General features: G+C 43.2%; 1 protein-coding gene and 1 long non-coding RNA gene across 4 annotated transcripts in view; one reads left to right on the plus strand and one right to left on the minus strand.

The window, feature by feature from the left end:
* Positions 1 to 15,408, minus strand: part of LOC124295035 — a 49,801-nt gene that overhangs the window by 11,559 nt on the left and 22,834 nt on the right. The window lies entirely within an intron of this gene.
* The window catches only part of LOC107218891 (fibroblast growth factor receptor homolog 1), a 55,028-nt gene that overhangs the window by 2,681 nt on the left and 36,939 nt on the right, over positions 1 to 15,408 (plus strand). The window contains exon 1 of one of the 3 annotated variants that reach the window (XM_015656925.2): positions 13,464 to 13,622. The exons of 1 other annotated variant lie outside the window; for it this stretch is intronic. The gene's annotated coding sequence lies outside the window, so the exon portion shown is untranslated. Of the gene's footprint in view, positions 1 to 13,463; positions 13,623 to 15,408 lie in introns of those variants that run through there. One more of the 3 variants, XM_015656926.2, reaches the window with a different exon arrangement.

Here is a 15,408-nt window from a genome sequence, read left to right on the forward strand (position 1 = left end):
TTCTCTCTCTATATTTTACGCAAACGTTTAATATACGTACATGTGGATGAGAAATTGGAATCGGTCCAGAGAATAAGAAGTTAGTCAGACTGTCGGTACACGTATACCGGGAATATTCACGTACGCTTGTAACACTGGTTTATCGCCGATATAGTTTATTTGTAAAAAGCGGTTATTATACACTCCCGCGTACTGCACGTATTTCGGCAGACGTTTTCCGAACTTCTTCACGAATATCTGAATCATGGATTACAACCGGGTTGCCCTGACTCATTTGTTTAATTTAATGTGTAAACTTTGAAGACTGGGCCGACCGATTTGACGGCACAGATACCGATTTTACTCTTGGAATGTCCGTTCTGCGGGTAAAAAAATACAGTGCGTACCGCGTTAGGCTGTCTCGACCACTTGGAGACGATCAACGGATCACCTCGAATTGAATTGGTCAGAAATATTGAGGCCCGAGTTTGCAAGCACTGGAGGTGATCGGGCATTTCACGCATCGCGTTACGCGGTATGCGCGTCGAGTACGATCATCGAGGTCATTTATTCTATTCTGGCAAAGTAGCCGAAGCCAATCTGCTTTGCAAATGGAAGAACGACACTTCACCGTTAGTGAGTGAAGTTGATTGCAACTTGATTCCGTCCGTCAGGATATATTTCCACCGATCGGTAGCTTGCAAGCACATAATATCGTACTTATGGGTGCGCGGAGAATACGGTACCCACCGATCCCACATCATAAATCCCATGTCTTGTCGAGCACACTTATCGCCGTTTATCCGAGCAGCACACAGGCGATAAATGCATGTGCAGTTGAAGCCGACGTACCTACAAGAGAAACAACGTCTCGGCTATGAAACTAGAAAACCCACGCCCGACTACCAACGTCTGACTCACGTCCTCAGACTTGAGACGATAAGCGAGGTGGTGACGGAACACCAAGAAGAATAACGAGAAGGAAAGTGATGGAAAATGACAAAGTCGAATCGCACACCTACGACGTAAGCAAAGAACCCGTCGAGGACCTCGTGGTAAAGGACTCGAGACAGAGAGAGATAGAGAGAGAGAGAGAGAGAGAGAGAGAGAGAGAGAGAGAGAGAGAGAGAGAGAGAGAGAGAGAGAGAGAGAGAGAGAGAGAGAGAGAGAGAGAGAGAGAGAGAGAGAGAGAGAGAGAGAGAGAGAGAGAGAGAGAGAGAGAGATAGAGAGAGAGAGAGAGAGAGAGAGAGTCTGGTACCCGATTTCCAACAAGTCACACTCCTGTCACCGACAATTAGTCTGTAGGTGGAACGAAAAACTATACAAGCGGTGTAAATCCGACCGAACCAGCCACGCGTCACTCTGAGGTCCTGAAAAGCACGTGGGTAACGAGACGTCGTCGAGAGTCGGCGTAATCGCGCTGCCCACCTGTTGGCCTCCTTCCTTCCACTCGTACACACTCCTGTGTACAATCCGGCATGCATAAAACCCCGAGACTCGTTCGACGACTTTTCTTCGTTGTCTACTGTAACGCGTCCGCAATAGAGAGGTCAATAGAACTACGGTGATGCCCGTTTCACACCCACCGTCTCTCGCCTATCTCATAACCCACGTCGTCGGTGTGAACGGCTAGGACAGACTGGCAGGTCGATCAAGAGTTGAAATTTATTTTTTATTTTCTTCCCTTCTTTTATTCTCGCTTCACGATAATGAAATCTCGGTCGAGTAGAGATAATCAATTTTCACCTATTTATACACTTTATACATAGTTAGATACTAATTCAATTTTGTTTCTTTAACAACGTTGCAAAATAATTTCTTCCAGTATGAAAAAACTTGCTTGGGACTACTTTGATTTCACAATCCATTAAAACTACCTCGTTGAAGCCAGAAGAAACGTTTTTTCGTCAAATATTTTTGATTGTTTGTCTAGCCTCGCGTCAATCGGATTGCAAAAGAGATAACCTCCGGTCATTGAGAATGGGCAAACATTTCAGATGCGATGGAGAAATAGACGATACGCGAGAAGACAAGGAGAATGTTTGAAAATAATTGAATATTATAAATAGAATAGAGCAAGATCCGATCTGTGATGATCGGTGATAGTGATAACTGCAAAGGCGAGAAAATAAGGTGAATAAAAGGAAGGAAGAAAACATAAATAAACGCATGTATGTATATATTACTCCCCCAAGAAAATCTCGCAACCCCGTTACATTAGCCAAATAAAAATAGACCGTATAGTTTCAAGTAAAATATACCGGGAGATCAGGTCCGCGGAGTAAGTTCACTTCACCCGGCTAAAGAAAGATGAGTTCGAAAACTGCTTGGGCGTTTCTACCGCGGTGGGCGACAGATTTGTTAAATACACCTACGTATACACGTACACGTATGTAACTAACCATCGGACGTATAAATATATCGGTGTTATTAATAAGATATACATATATATACATACGTAGGATATAATACACCGGGAATGAAAATAGATATAGAGTTTCTTACGGGGATTCCAGAGCCCCGAATCAATACCAACGTACTCGCGTATAAAATCGTATCCGCGTGTGTTTAACACACGAGCTGCACCGTGCAGGCCAAGACGTAAAATGTACTTATTTACGATTAACCAGGCGAGGTCGAGGAGAGGAGTTCGTTAAAGAGGGAGGAATAAAAAATGTAAGAAAATTTAACGATAAGAAAGAAGGGAAAAAAATACAACTCAACGTATAAGGGGAAAAAAGGAGACTTTTACACTCCTCGAGGCATCGGGGCGTCAGGGTGGTCTGACGACGCTAACGTCGAATCGTTTAAAGTAACGAATCTCAAGTTTGAAACAGTACCTCGTATAATATATAAGTTGTCCTCGTCGTGTCATGCGGCCGACGAGATATATTTAAACTCGATTTAATATCTACGTTAAGAATGCTGAATTCCTTGAAAAGTGCATACATGCGGATAAATCGTGCGCAATAGCGAGTAAATTATTTATAAATTTATGCTAATCGTTACGGATTTTGTGAGTTGATCGAAGGAGGAATTTAAAATATTCTGTAATCGAACCTCCGGGAATAACTGTTATTATCATTCTTAGTATTATTGTGATAAATGTAGAGAGCGTCGAATGGACCTGACCGAAAGGCGAATAATCAATCAAGCATAATAAAAACGTGCCAATTTAACGAGCTCCGATTAAGAAGATTGTCCGCAGCTCGAGTTCTCGTCCAGTTGTGTCACAGATTTGCGATAAAAAACCAGTCGCCTCTTCTCGCCCTCGGAGTTTTTTTTATTTAGCGAACTTAGAAGGTTCTCCCTGTTCAGCGAGGACTGCGCAATTACAGAGTTAGATGGGTGTAAGTAATTGATTGATAAAAGAGTCACGGAGAACTGCAAGACGACGTTCGTCCGATCGCGAAACGAATCTAAAAATTAATTCAACTCGGCATTCGACTGCGAAGAATGTTTCCTAATCATTTACGCGGCTATTTTTTCACCGCTCAATAAGCTTCCGGCGCCGATCCCGGTTTACGCGCAAGAAAACTAACCGCATACACAGGCAGCAGGACGCTGTTCCGACACGCGAAGCGAATAGCAATATCGTATTTGCAATCGTGACAGGGTAAATCTCTCCTTTCCCATCGTAAACGCCGGTGGACTTTTCATATTCTTCGCGCAGCGTTTGAAGCGCAGCGATTTATCGTCCGTGGAGATCCACCCTCTCGGCTTAACTGTTCAGCTTCCGTTTCCGATCGTTGAAAAGTCACGTTAACGAACTCGAATCGCAAAGTCGCATTTTCCGATGTGACTGTAAACGATTGGGTGTATAAATATCTGTAAAACGGTGAAAAATATTGTTCGCGTAACTCTGCACGCCCTGCAGCAGGTTGAGAAAGAAAAAATTAATTGAGTCGATCGGCACAAGATGGTCTGAAACGATGTTGCACCGGACCGTCATCTGTCTTTACTTACGCGGCGTCCAACTGGATGTTACTACTGCACGTTGCATAAACACATAATCGTAAGTCGAGCGAGAGATTGGCTTAATGTTCTTAAACTCGTTATTAGTGCAATAGTATCACCATTACCATCATCATCGTCATCATCATCATCATCATTATCATCATCATTATCATTATCATTATCGTTTCTTATTAAGTCGCGCTAGATATTCCACACGGAAAGTATTTTCCCGCTGCAGTAAATACGGTGCGAGATTTCACGCGCAAGTGTTACAACAACAGATGACTGGAAGAACGAAAGAAAAAAAAAATTATAAACTAATTCGCGAAAACAATTAGGCGAGAAAGAACAAGAGAGAGAAGGAGGAGGAGGAGGAGGAGAAATCTGACGAGATTAGTTTATTTACTCGTAACGTAGCGTACATGTAACTTGAGCTTCTCCGCGTACCTACCGTACGACTTACGGACCCCTCGAGGATCTTGATTTGTTCTCGGAAGCTCCACGGTCAATTCGAATCTCGTTTTGTTTCTGCATATGCTCTGCATGGCGTTTAATCGAGCCAACGAGCTCTGATGAGTGATGAAAACACGGCTTGACTGCTCGCCGTTATACACGTATACAGTGCGATTCAGAATTAATCGATAGAGACACCGAGTGTAAATGCCTCGCGAAAATCCGATACCAAAGCTCCTTTTCAAAAAATTTCAAAGTCCAGTAGCTTCGGATTTAGAAGACTTTCGAAATTTACAGGTCAGACAGCAGCGTACGATTCGTCGATATGAAAACTCTCTATGTACTAAAATTTCCAAACTGTCCGTCCCTCGAAATTTTTCCGAAGAATTCACCCCGATCCGTTAAATCTTGTGAACAATTCCAGTCATACCTAAATCTGTAACGTTCACTAAACAAAAGTAGCTCTCGTTCCCTTATTTATCATTGTTTAAATTGAGCGTTCTTATCGGCGTTGTTGTGTCGTTGTTATTAGAACTAATTCCTATAATAACAGTCGGCCGGTGGGATGGTGGAAGGAGAAGAGACGAAAGCCCGAAAGACGAGGAACGGACCCGTCTCTCAACCACCCGTCGTACGTACTCGAAACTTACACGCTTGCACGCACGTCCCATTGGCGGTCGTCGGTTGCAGCTGTGCGATGGATTATTATGCAATCAAACCATTAGTAAGTTTATTGTGTCTGCCACGGTGCAGTCCTCGTAGAGCATCGACTGCGCGACGTTCCGAAGAAGGAACGGAGGATGAACGCGCGTCGTCGCCGTGGCCAAAGGCCAAGCGTCGCGTCGTTGCGAGAAGGTTTGTACGACGTGTTCGTCTTCTGCGCATCGGTATTTTTACACTTTGTAATGTCGCCGGTTTTTCTTTTACGGCCAAAGCGCCGTCAGGTCGCGTGGCAAAACGGGGGCATAAAACTCGATATCGCTACAAGCTCGCCAGCCGGCGCATAAACGAACCTTGAAGAGCAAAGAGAGCGACGACGCCTCCGGGACAAGATCCACCTGGAAGAGGCGGGTAAGAACGTTTATTGAGTCCAACGCTGGAATGGCGCGACGTTGTACCGCGTAAGAGATCCTCCTCGTAGAATCTCGTCTCTCGGCTAAGCAAATAACCTGTTGCCGTTGCCCCGTTGCGGCCTGTTCATTCATGGGATGGACACGCATCTGTCTTGTTAGCTACCGCAAAGCGAACTCTTTGTGTGTTTTTTCAAAGAGTTTCAACTCATCGTACGTACCTCGCTCTTCTTCTTCTTCTTCTTGTTCTTCTTATCCGCGATCCTCTTTGCGGCAAGTAAGAAGAAGCCTGAGTGGGACTGCACGAAGAGAGCTTCCAGACACCGAGTGATTGGCAATTTCACTGATGGGAACTGGTTAGGTGCGTTCGTCTTTGATTCTCGTCATTTTCCGTCTCTTCTCAGAATCTGATACACTTGAAACTCCACTTGTCACACACTGCAAAGACACTAACGCGTTTGAGCGACGTCGTTTCTTCAATTCGTGGACTTTTCCGGATTTTTCGAGAACAACCGTCTGCCGCCTCTTTGCACGACAAAATCTACGACGAATGGAACACCTGTCCGTACTCCGGACCAGCCTCTTCTCTTCCTCTCTTTTCTTCCGCCGCTTCGGTTCTCCGTTCCTTTTCGTTTAAGTGACGGTAGTTTCCTGCCAATTAACAGCACAAGTATTCCAGCCTCTGATACCAAAGCTTCCTGAAGAATTCCGAGGATTTCCGAGTTAGAATTTTACTATTGCAAAGTCTTGGAGTACAGGTTTTTCTCGTGTTCGTCGTTTACGCAGTCTACAAACCCGTCTCACACGGTGTTCCGTTCAGTAACTCGATATCGCGGATCTTCCGGTCCGTGTATATATATTATATTATAAACCTACGCTCGGCCATTTCTTGGATAGTTTATTTAGTAAAATTCCAGTCAAAATTTCGACGAAAATAACGTAAATTTCTGGTACCCGTCGAGAGAACAAGTAATAACAAACATTCGGTATTTCGAAACGTGCCGCAAGGGCAACTCTTTGATATAAACCGAGTTGAGTTCTGGATTCTGCCAAGTGTCTATTTGGTTTATACCGACGATTTTATCCCCATTTTCCACAAGCCAATCGCAAATGAACGCGCGTCAGAGAACTTGTAAAATAAATTAAGAAAATAAACATAAAAATCGTCACTTCCTTACTTCGCAAATTCGAATATATTTCACGGTACCTTTATGCGATACATAAAAAATAACCGATAGTTACAAATCGTCTAACAATGAAAGACCAAAGTTATTTACGAGCGGCACTAACGATAAGCCGATGAAAATCCACGCAGTATATAAGATATCCGGAAGTCGGATGTACGTTCAAAAGCCAGGCATAAAATCACCGAGTAACGATCTCGACGGTAGAACCGAAGCTGAGTTACCTTGGCTTAAATCGAGTCTAGGATCAATTTCAATACCATTTTAGTACCCTCGTATGACGTTAGTGCCGGCCCGTGATTAGACGACCGATGTGCCTCGTGTACGAATGCGAACCGCGTATACGAAAAGGTCTACATAGCTATTCCTAGTGTCAGCACGATCTATAAGATCAGCGATCGCGATAAGAACGAGACTTCATTCACAACGATCGGCACAGTAGGTACCTACATACACGCTGTTGAAGTCTTCGGTTAATCTCTTCACGTCACGTTACGGGCAACCATGAGGAATGTAGAATGAGAATTAAGTTGCACATCAAATTCATGGGTCCAAGCGTAGGAGTGTCCAAAATTCTACGACGCCACGAAGGCGGGACAAAATATTATTTGCCATGTTTATTTATTTATTTATTTATTCATTTATTTATTTATTTATTTACTATCGCGAGTCGAAAACCAATGCCAACAAATCCTTAGAGTAATAGTCCAGGGGTCGCAACCAGAAGAATAAAACCATCGAAAATAGTAAAGTAAACCAGACGGAAAGACACCAAAGAGGAGGCTATTATTACACATCGTGAAATTGACTCGAGCCGTTGCGATTCCTGACACGAAAGCGCAATCGGAAGGTTTCGCTGCGGGTTGCACGTACACGGCCAAGGATCGATTCCTTCGTAATTATCGCTCCTTGGGTGGTAGAATCGTCCGATAAGACGTCGAATCTTGTGTTCGGCATAACGCGGGAGCCCGTACCTGGGGGGTGAGTGCATTCCAGGATGATGTTGATTACCGCGAGACCCTCGGCGTCCACCTGAGCGGCTTCGCGTCAGTCCGAGTACCCACCTACCTACCTACCTACCTACTTCCGAGGCAGCGTGGCGTTGAAACACGCCATTAGCGTCACACTCGACCTGCGCACGCATTAACATATCGGCTTACAGTAGTTACAACTCGCACCGACCAAACGAGATAATTAAAAAGATTAGTTTACTACCTCGAGCGGCTCCTCCTCTGCTTCTCGTTCCTATATTGTACTATTACACACGGCTGTAATCAACGTCGAATCAACGCGATTACGAACACTGTCATGGCTTTGCACGCTTGTTACAGATCCACGCGAACGCCTCTCGGTTTCTTCGTGCACTATTTAACCGATTTTGTAAATCACATTTTCGCGACGGGTAATTAAAAAATCCAAGTTGCTTTATTCCTCTCGTCTATACCGTGTGTGGTGGACTAATATACCGATGCATGATTTAATCACGTAACTTTAGTTATGTAATATCGAGTTGATGCGTAAAAATGTCGAAGCAGCGGGCGAGAATGGTCGGCGGACATAATGCGAGTGACTTAATAAACCTTGAAAGATGTTACACGAAACGGAAGTATACAGTATAAGTGGTGTGTTGTTTAATGTTCAGTTATAAGATATTTTAAGAACATGACCACACGAGAAAAATGAATATTCGTATAAATAAAAACGGAAACCAACCGTCTTTATTGCTGTTGTTGTTTTTTTTTTCCCTCGCCAATAAAATACGCATTGATTTAAAAGTCACAGGTGAATTTTTTCAATCAAAATCTGGGTCATGGAAGTAATATCATAATTATCTAAATCTTTTCAATACGAACCGAACAGCGTGTGTCACGATTTCTTTGATCAAACCCCGGCCCTCTGGGAATTTTCGTCGTCTGATAAATTGTTGCGTTGCCAAATAATTTCTTAACTCGCGATTATTAGACCCGTGGGTCGACGGTCCCCTGCGGACGCCCCCTGATCTGACGTTAATTATCCGACTCTCCAACTGTACCAGAAGAAGAAGACGAAGATGAAGAAGAACTGCTGCTGCCGATACGCGGCTGAAGTTTAATTGAATACGTTGGCGAAGCGAAAAACGTTCCTCGGCTGACTCGCTCATCGAAAAATTTACAGAGAAACCTGACAGGATCAATTTGCGTGACCCGCGTGTCACCGAGCGGCGTGACGACAGGCAATATTCTCTCGTGTCGAATAGCGTCCGTGGAGACGTGAGATGGAAACGTATTTAGGTCGGGTTCTCCGTGTATTTACGTCCCGTGTTCACGCAGGCACAGAATGAGACCACGATGCACGCTGCACTACGTATGCATAAACATTTGGGCGTTCGCGCATTACGATATTTATGTGTCGTCCGTTGAAAAGACGCGGACTGCAACGGCTCGCCGGATGACAATGAACGAGTCGAGACATTCTCTTCGCGAACGGCAAATTCGTCCGTATGGGATAGCTGGGTATGCCGAGATTATACGTCGCGACGCGTCGGCGGATTTCTCGCGATCACGCTGGATCACGATTTTTTTCGTCGAATGGGAACCGCGTTGCGCTCTATGAAAGTTATTTATCGCCGGCGCGGTGAGTCAGGGCGGACTTCGGGACCCCGACAAGAAGCTCGACTTGTACTCCGATGCCGCCTTAAAGCGGCGAGCTTTTTAGAAGAAAATAACGTTTGAAAAAACTAGGAAGAAGACTAATTTTTCTCAGAACCTGACCTCGCGACGACGACGATCAAGAGATTTATCGAACCACGTGGTACGAAACGGGTGACGTATTTAAACGCGACAACTCGACCTCACTCCCAAGAACAAAATAAACGGAAATTAATAAATAATAGAATACTATTCCTACATATTTGTATTGTATAAATGAAACAAACGAAAAAACGATTCGCGTTTAGATTGCGGAAAAATCAACCTTATGTACGAATGTATAATTACACAAACAAGCCGAAAGATACGAATGTAAATGAATGCATTTCGAACGTGCGAACCGTTCGTCCGTTATATACGTGCACCCGTAAACACTTTTTTCTTCTTCAAACATGCGTGCAGCAGCAGCAGCGACGGCAGCGTCGATCCCGTGGGCGTTATGCAAATTCTTGTAAAACGCGAACGGGAAGCAACCGCGAGGAAGTCGTCGCCTGCAACACGTATGCCGTGTACTTTCACCAGCCTCGAAAGGCGAAGCCCACACGCGGAAAAAGATTACATATTGACGAGGAGCCAAAATCCTTACATTTCCATGCATTGTCCGCAGGTAGCTGCACGAGTGATAATATGCGAATCGTATATTTTTGTGTAGAATCTCCACAGCGCGATACCGCGGAAGACGCTTTGGAAACTTATGCAACGAGTGAAATTATAGACATTCCAAATAATTACTTTGACACGCGTACAATTTTTTGGATACTGCTATTTTTTATTTTTAACCGTTGAAACGCATGAGAGATGTCAGCGATTTTTACAATGTACATTAATAAATGTGATTTTTTTAAAATCTACACTTACAGTGAGTGAAAAAAGGAAAACCGACAAAACGGAACTTATGAATATTAAAATGAGAAAAATGCTTTTATATGACTGTAAAAACGAATTTCAACTGCAACGGCTGTAATAAACTGGCAGATCGCGCATACGGGAAATTAGCACGAAGGTAGGATGCACACGTTACGTTTACAACCGGTTTTTTCGACAAAGAAAAAACAACACTCCGTTACGGTGTAGTTTTATTATTCCGTACAAATGTCAGTAGAATATACCCACATGTATATCGTCGTTGTTCAGAGTCTATGGTAGGTATAATGTCGTTAGGTACTCACTACAAAGCTAGAATAACCTAACATAATGCACAATGACCGGATTCATAGGCGTATAATACTGCTGCACATACAATACACGTATAGCTATATAGCCGAGTGACAAAAGTCGGCTTGTTCGTTTCACAACGAACAAATGGCTATAAAAATCTTACCCCACACACACACACAGATATATATATATACACGTAGGTACAATACGTAGAAGACAGAGTCTTTAACTTGAGTCGAGTCACGCGTCAAATTATTGCGACAAAAAAATAGAGACAAAACGAAAGAAACATTAAAACATTCTTCCGTTCTCTCTTTCGTCAAGTCAAACAATTGTAAATATTCGACAGACGGTAGTAATTAGACTCTTGGAAGACGATTGCTCACTATATTCTCAGTAAATAAAATGAATATCGAGATGTATCCGAAATCGTATGAAACTGGTGATTAAAAATGATTTCGACAGTTCGAAATATGTGCTGCCATTATGAAATCTACGTCTGATTGTAGAATCGCATTGAATGAAATAAAAATCATCTGACATCGATAAATTTTTTAAGCAACAATCAGCTTCTTGTTTATTAATCCTCGAAAAATAAACGATCCCCTGTGCAACGGAGTAAGAAATGTACGTACATTTTACGTGCAGGGGTGGTTTTTTAGTCGCTCTGTGACGCCTGCGCCGAAGAACGGACGATGTGTAAAAGATACACACAGCGCGCTATAAACGGTAAAAGACGTGGTTAAAGAAGAAGAAGAAGAAGAAGAAGAAGAAGAAGAAAGAAAAGAGGAGGAGGAGAGAAGGCACGCAGGGGGATGCAGGGGTGCGTACAAGCCGGCGTTGTCGACGTCACACGTGCACTGTTTCCGGTGTCAAAACAAATCACGATGGACTTCCGCTGAGCGGCGAACACCACCAGGGTTACCTTATACAAGACCAAATAGCTAGACCGACTCGCGTTGGCATCGTGCGTCAACCTATCCGGGCGGTAGAGTTTCGTCCAACGATTACGTGAACGGTTTTGTAATTGTTTAAACAGATTCGAAACTGGAGATAGCGAGGAGTCTCGTCTTCATCCCGCGAAGAAGAGCGTCGAGGACTTTTGGACCGGGTAATGTTATTCCAGAGTAAACTTGAAGGGAACTAGAAGTCGAAGCGCGTGTCTGGAATAATTGCCAGAGGTGACGCGAAATTGATATCGCGCGTGAAACGTCTGCGGTTATTGGGGAGGATGACGTCCTGCGACTAGGTGAAGGGAATTCCGGGAAGAAGGGTTCGCGTCGCGACGCCGTCGTCGCCGTCACGGCTCGATTCACCTTCTCGTCGTTGTACTCACCGGAAAATCATCGCACATCCGCAGGATTTTGTCCGGGTGGGTGTGAAGGAAATAAAGAAGAGGGGACGAAGAGGAACCAGAAATTTACGCAGAAGAAGAGAGAGGAAGTTCTCTAATGAGCCGCGCGCCGAAGTAATTCGGCGCAGATGCCCCGGCATGAAGGCTGGCACGACTTCGAGGGTCGATTTCGTGCCGACTCGAATGCCACGCCAGAAACGGCAGATCCCTTCGGGAATCAGGGACACGTGGTTTCCTCCCTGAACAAAAAGGAACAATGCCCTCTCTGTGAAGTTGGTAACAAAACAAAGCCCAGAGTCCAGGTATCGCCGACTCGTTGGAAAATTTAGCAAATTTTCATGCCGATTGGAGGCATCTTCTCGACTTTAGACTTTACAGACGATTGCGGCGTGGGCGGTTATCGTGTAACCGGAGAAGAAGGACGTGAACTTGGTGAACCGCGTTAGCAGCTACTCTTTCACCCACACGCTAGTGGGGCGGCTAATATTTCGGGCTTAAAGACGGGTGCGCTGCCTTATCATTCGTAAGTCGTGGTGAGCCTCGAATTAGCGTAATGCTGACGAGTTGTAAGTAGCCGTTTCCTGACCAGACAACAACGGCCGTCGCAACCGTGCAGCGGTACGTTGGGTCCTAATTCCCGGTCGAGTGACTCCGGTCCTCTCGACGTCTCCTTCAAGTTCGCAAGATACGAAGGTCTTGGAAATTGTCGAAACACCCACTCTTACCGAGAAGATATCGTCGAATCAAAAAGCGTGCATCCGGCGATATTCTTACATCTTATTGTGCGAAATCGATTCAACTCCTTCTTTTTCATTTTCTTATTTTTCGCTTTGAAAAAATAGTCGTGACCGACTCAGAGTTAGATTTTTTGCGGGATAAAGATAGCGGTGAACTCGTATTAGGGAGAGGAGGCTTGTCAGCAGGGTCGTTTAGGCGTCTTTCGATAGGACGTAAACTGTCCCTCTTGTACCACCGACTGCACCGCACTCGCATCGGCGTCTGTATGTAATGTATATATGTATATATCGAGATAGATGCGTGAAGAAGATAAAGATGTTTAGATTCGAGGCGCGGACGTTGAAAAGGAGACAAGGCCGCCCCTCAACCCGCCAAGGGTCCGATACACATCTCTTTCTTTGCTCGGATGGCTGCGGGATGGTGGACGATGCAGGATGGATGGATGGATGGACGGATGGGTGCAATGGATGGACGAGGTTGAAACCGAATGAATTATGCATCTGTTGGTTGAAGTGCCGACGATGCTGCAGCGTATGCAGAATGTTAAATCCACATTTCTATCTTGCTAAATATCGATTGTGAAAAAATGAAAAAAAAAAAAAAATAAAACAACGTAACGAAATTTGTATAATATTCGATGCACGGATTAATCGAACGAATCGTGCACGATGCGTGGTATGTTCAGCACGCGCCATCTGTTCAAAAAGTTGCAAAATTCCGATTGGCGGATGGGGAGAGAGAGGGAGAGAGAGGGAGAGAGAGAGAAAAAGAGACCGGGGCAACTCGGCATACTGCAAATTAGGTAATAAACGGGAATGCGATCAGGGTAGGGTATATTAACCGCTGAAAGGTTGTGCCATCTACCAGATAATTCACTAACCGTGCCAAGACTAATCTGGTCAAAGTTTGAGAATTTTCTTTGAGCGATGTGTCAGATCCAATTGCAGTTATACTAGACAACGTGTTCAAGTAAGGTATTAGGCTCAATTTTTACACGATTCGTGATATAATTATCAGCAGATCCTCGCGCCCGATTCCAAGGTAAAGTAAATTGCTTGTGCTACGTTTAATTCGCCTTTTTTTCTTTCCTCAAAGAATAAAAAAAAAACACTTTCCTACGCTAGCACGATTAGCACCCGATGAAAAAAATTAATTATCACCGTCACTTTTGCAAAAAATAAATAATACCTGTGTAATCATTTTTATGCCAAGGCGGTTTGAATTCATTCCACATCACCTTCAAATTCGTGTGTTCCAAACATCAAAACCCAATTTTTACCTCAAGTTATACGGTCGAACAGTTTTCCATTTATTAAACTTACATCGTAAGCTTTGAGAATAATATATGATCGAAAGATTCGTTGCGAATAATGAGAAGAAAACCGAAAACATTTGAATTAAAATAATTACCAAGTTGCGTTTTAAAGTATATTCTTAACCATGACGTGTGAATATATGAGATATGTTGAATTACATAAATGACTAATCTGAGATAGTATTGTGAAAGAGTCTTAGAGTTGACGACCTTTGATCTCTGAACAAATGTACGACGATTACAGTTTATGCTTGTTTTGCAATAAAAATATGATATTTTTCTTCTTTCGACGGTGCGTAAAGTATTCACGATACGTGTATGTAGTATTACGATTAATAATCAATGAAATTAAATCGTTAAAATGAAAAACTGGAAGTTCATAAGGCAAGAATTTTTTCTCATTAATTTTCACGAATGATAATTCTTGTCACGTAAGTAGCACGCATTCCTTGAAGTAACATATTTCTCGAAGAATATTGCAACCATTAAATAATAATTACAGTAACAGGATTACAAATATCTCCAGACTGATTGAATTTTTGGAATCCATTATAACGATAATCTTATATTTCTCCCCAATGTTCGTACCGAAACACAAATGACGTTGCAACAAATCGTTCAAATTCTTATACAACCACGGCTAAATAATACCCGCAGCGATTGAACTTGAAACATAACACCGAACATCGGATTTCTGTACGTGAAATCAATGACATCCTCAAATGTATGCCGGGTAAGCATAAGCAAACACCCTGCGTGCCGTCAGCGAGTAGAGTAAATAGATAAACAAGTTCTTTTTTCGAGTGATAAGGCCGCGATAATGCCTGTGAGGAAAATAGGAGAAAAAGGAAGTTTGTAAGGAAAACAAAAGTCCGGCATTCGCGTCAAAGTCGCGTGTCGTTAATGGTTTAATATGTGAACAAATTGTATCACGCGTTGACCCCAGCTTGCCAACTCTGCAATATCGTTAATCAATTGTTATCTTTGGTGTTATGTAGATATAATAGTGTACATTCAGTACTGGTAACAAGATTCGAAGAAGGAAAATATGTCACATTCGTACTCTTTAAATTCGCTTTTTCTCGGGCAGCGCTGAGTTCACTTTGCATCGAGGATGAACAACGTGAAGAAAATTTTTACTGATTGTGAGTAATGAAATTCTCCGAAAGAGCAACGTACCGTCGTTTCGTGATAACGATTTAGAAAATACTGGGAAATTAAATTATCGGTACTACGTGTATTTACAAAGAGAGGGACAGCAAATTCTTCCACGTCCATACGTTCTGATGGATCTATAAACAAATTTGACTACTAAGTGTTCGTTTACCGAGGGCATATGATGTAGATACATAATCATGTTGAAGTTAGTAACGTATCGTGACGATTCATGCCGAGGTAAAACCGTTGTAACGCAAGTTTTTTATTAAATTGTCTGAGATTCAGTAAACCGTAATAAAACAAATGACTCATCTAAACGTCATAAACGTTAAAGATACAATTCCTTCAAAATTT

This window comes from Neodiprion lecontei, chromosome 6 (assembly GCF_021901455.1).
Source record: "Neodiprion lecontei isolate iyNeoLeco1 chromosome 6, iyNeoLeco1.1, whole genome shotgun sequence".
NCBI lineage: Eukaryota > Metazoa > Arthropoda > Insecta > Hymenoptera > Diprionidae > Neodiprion > Neodiprion lecontei.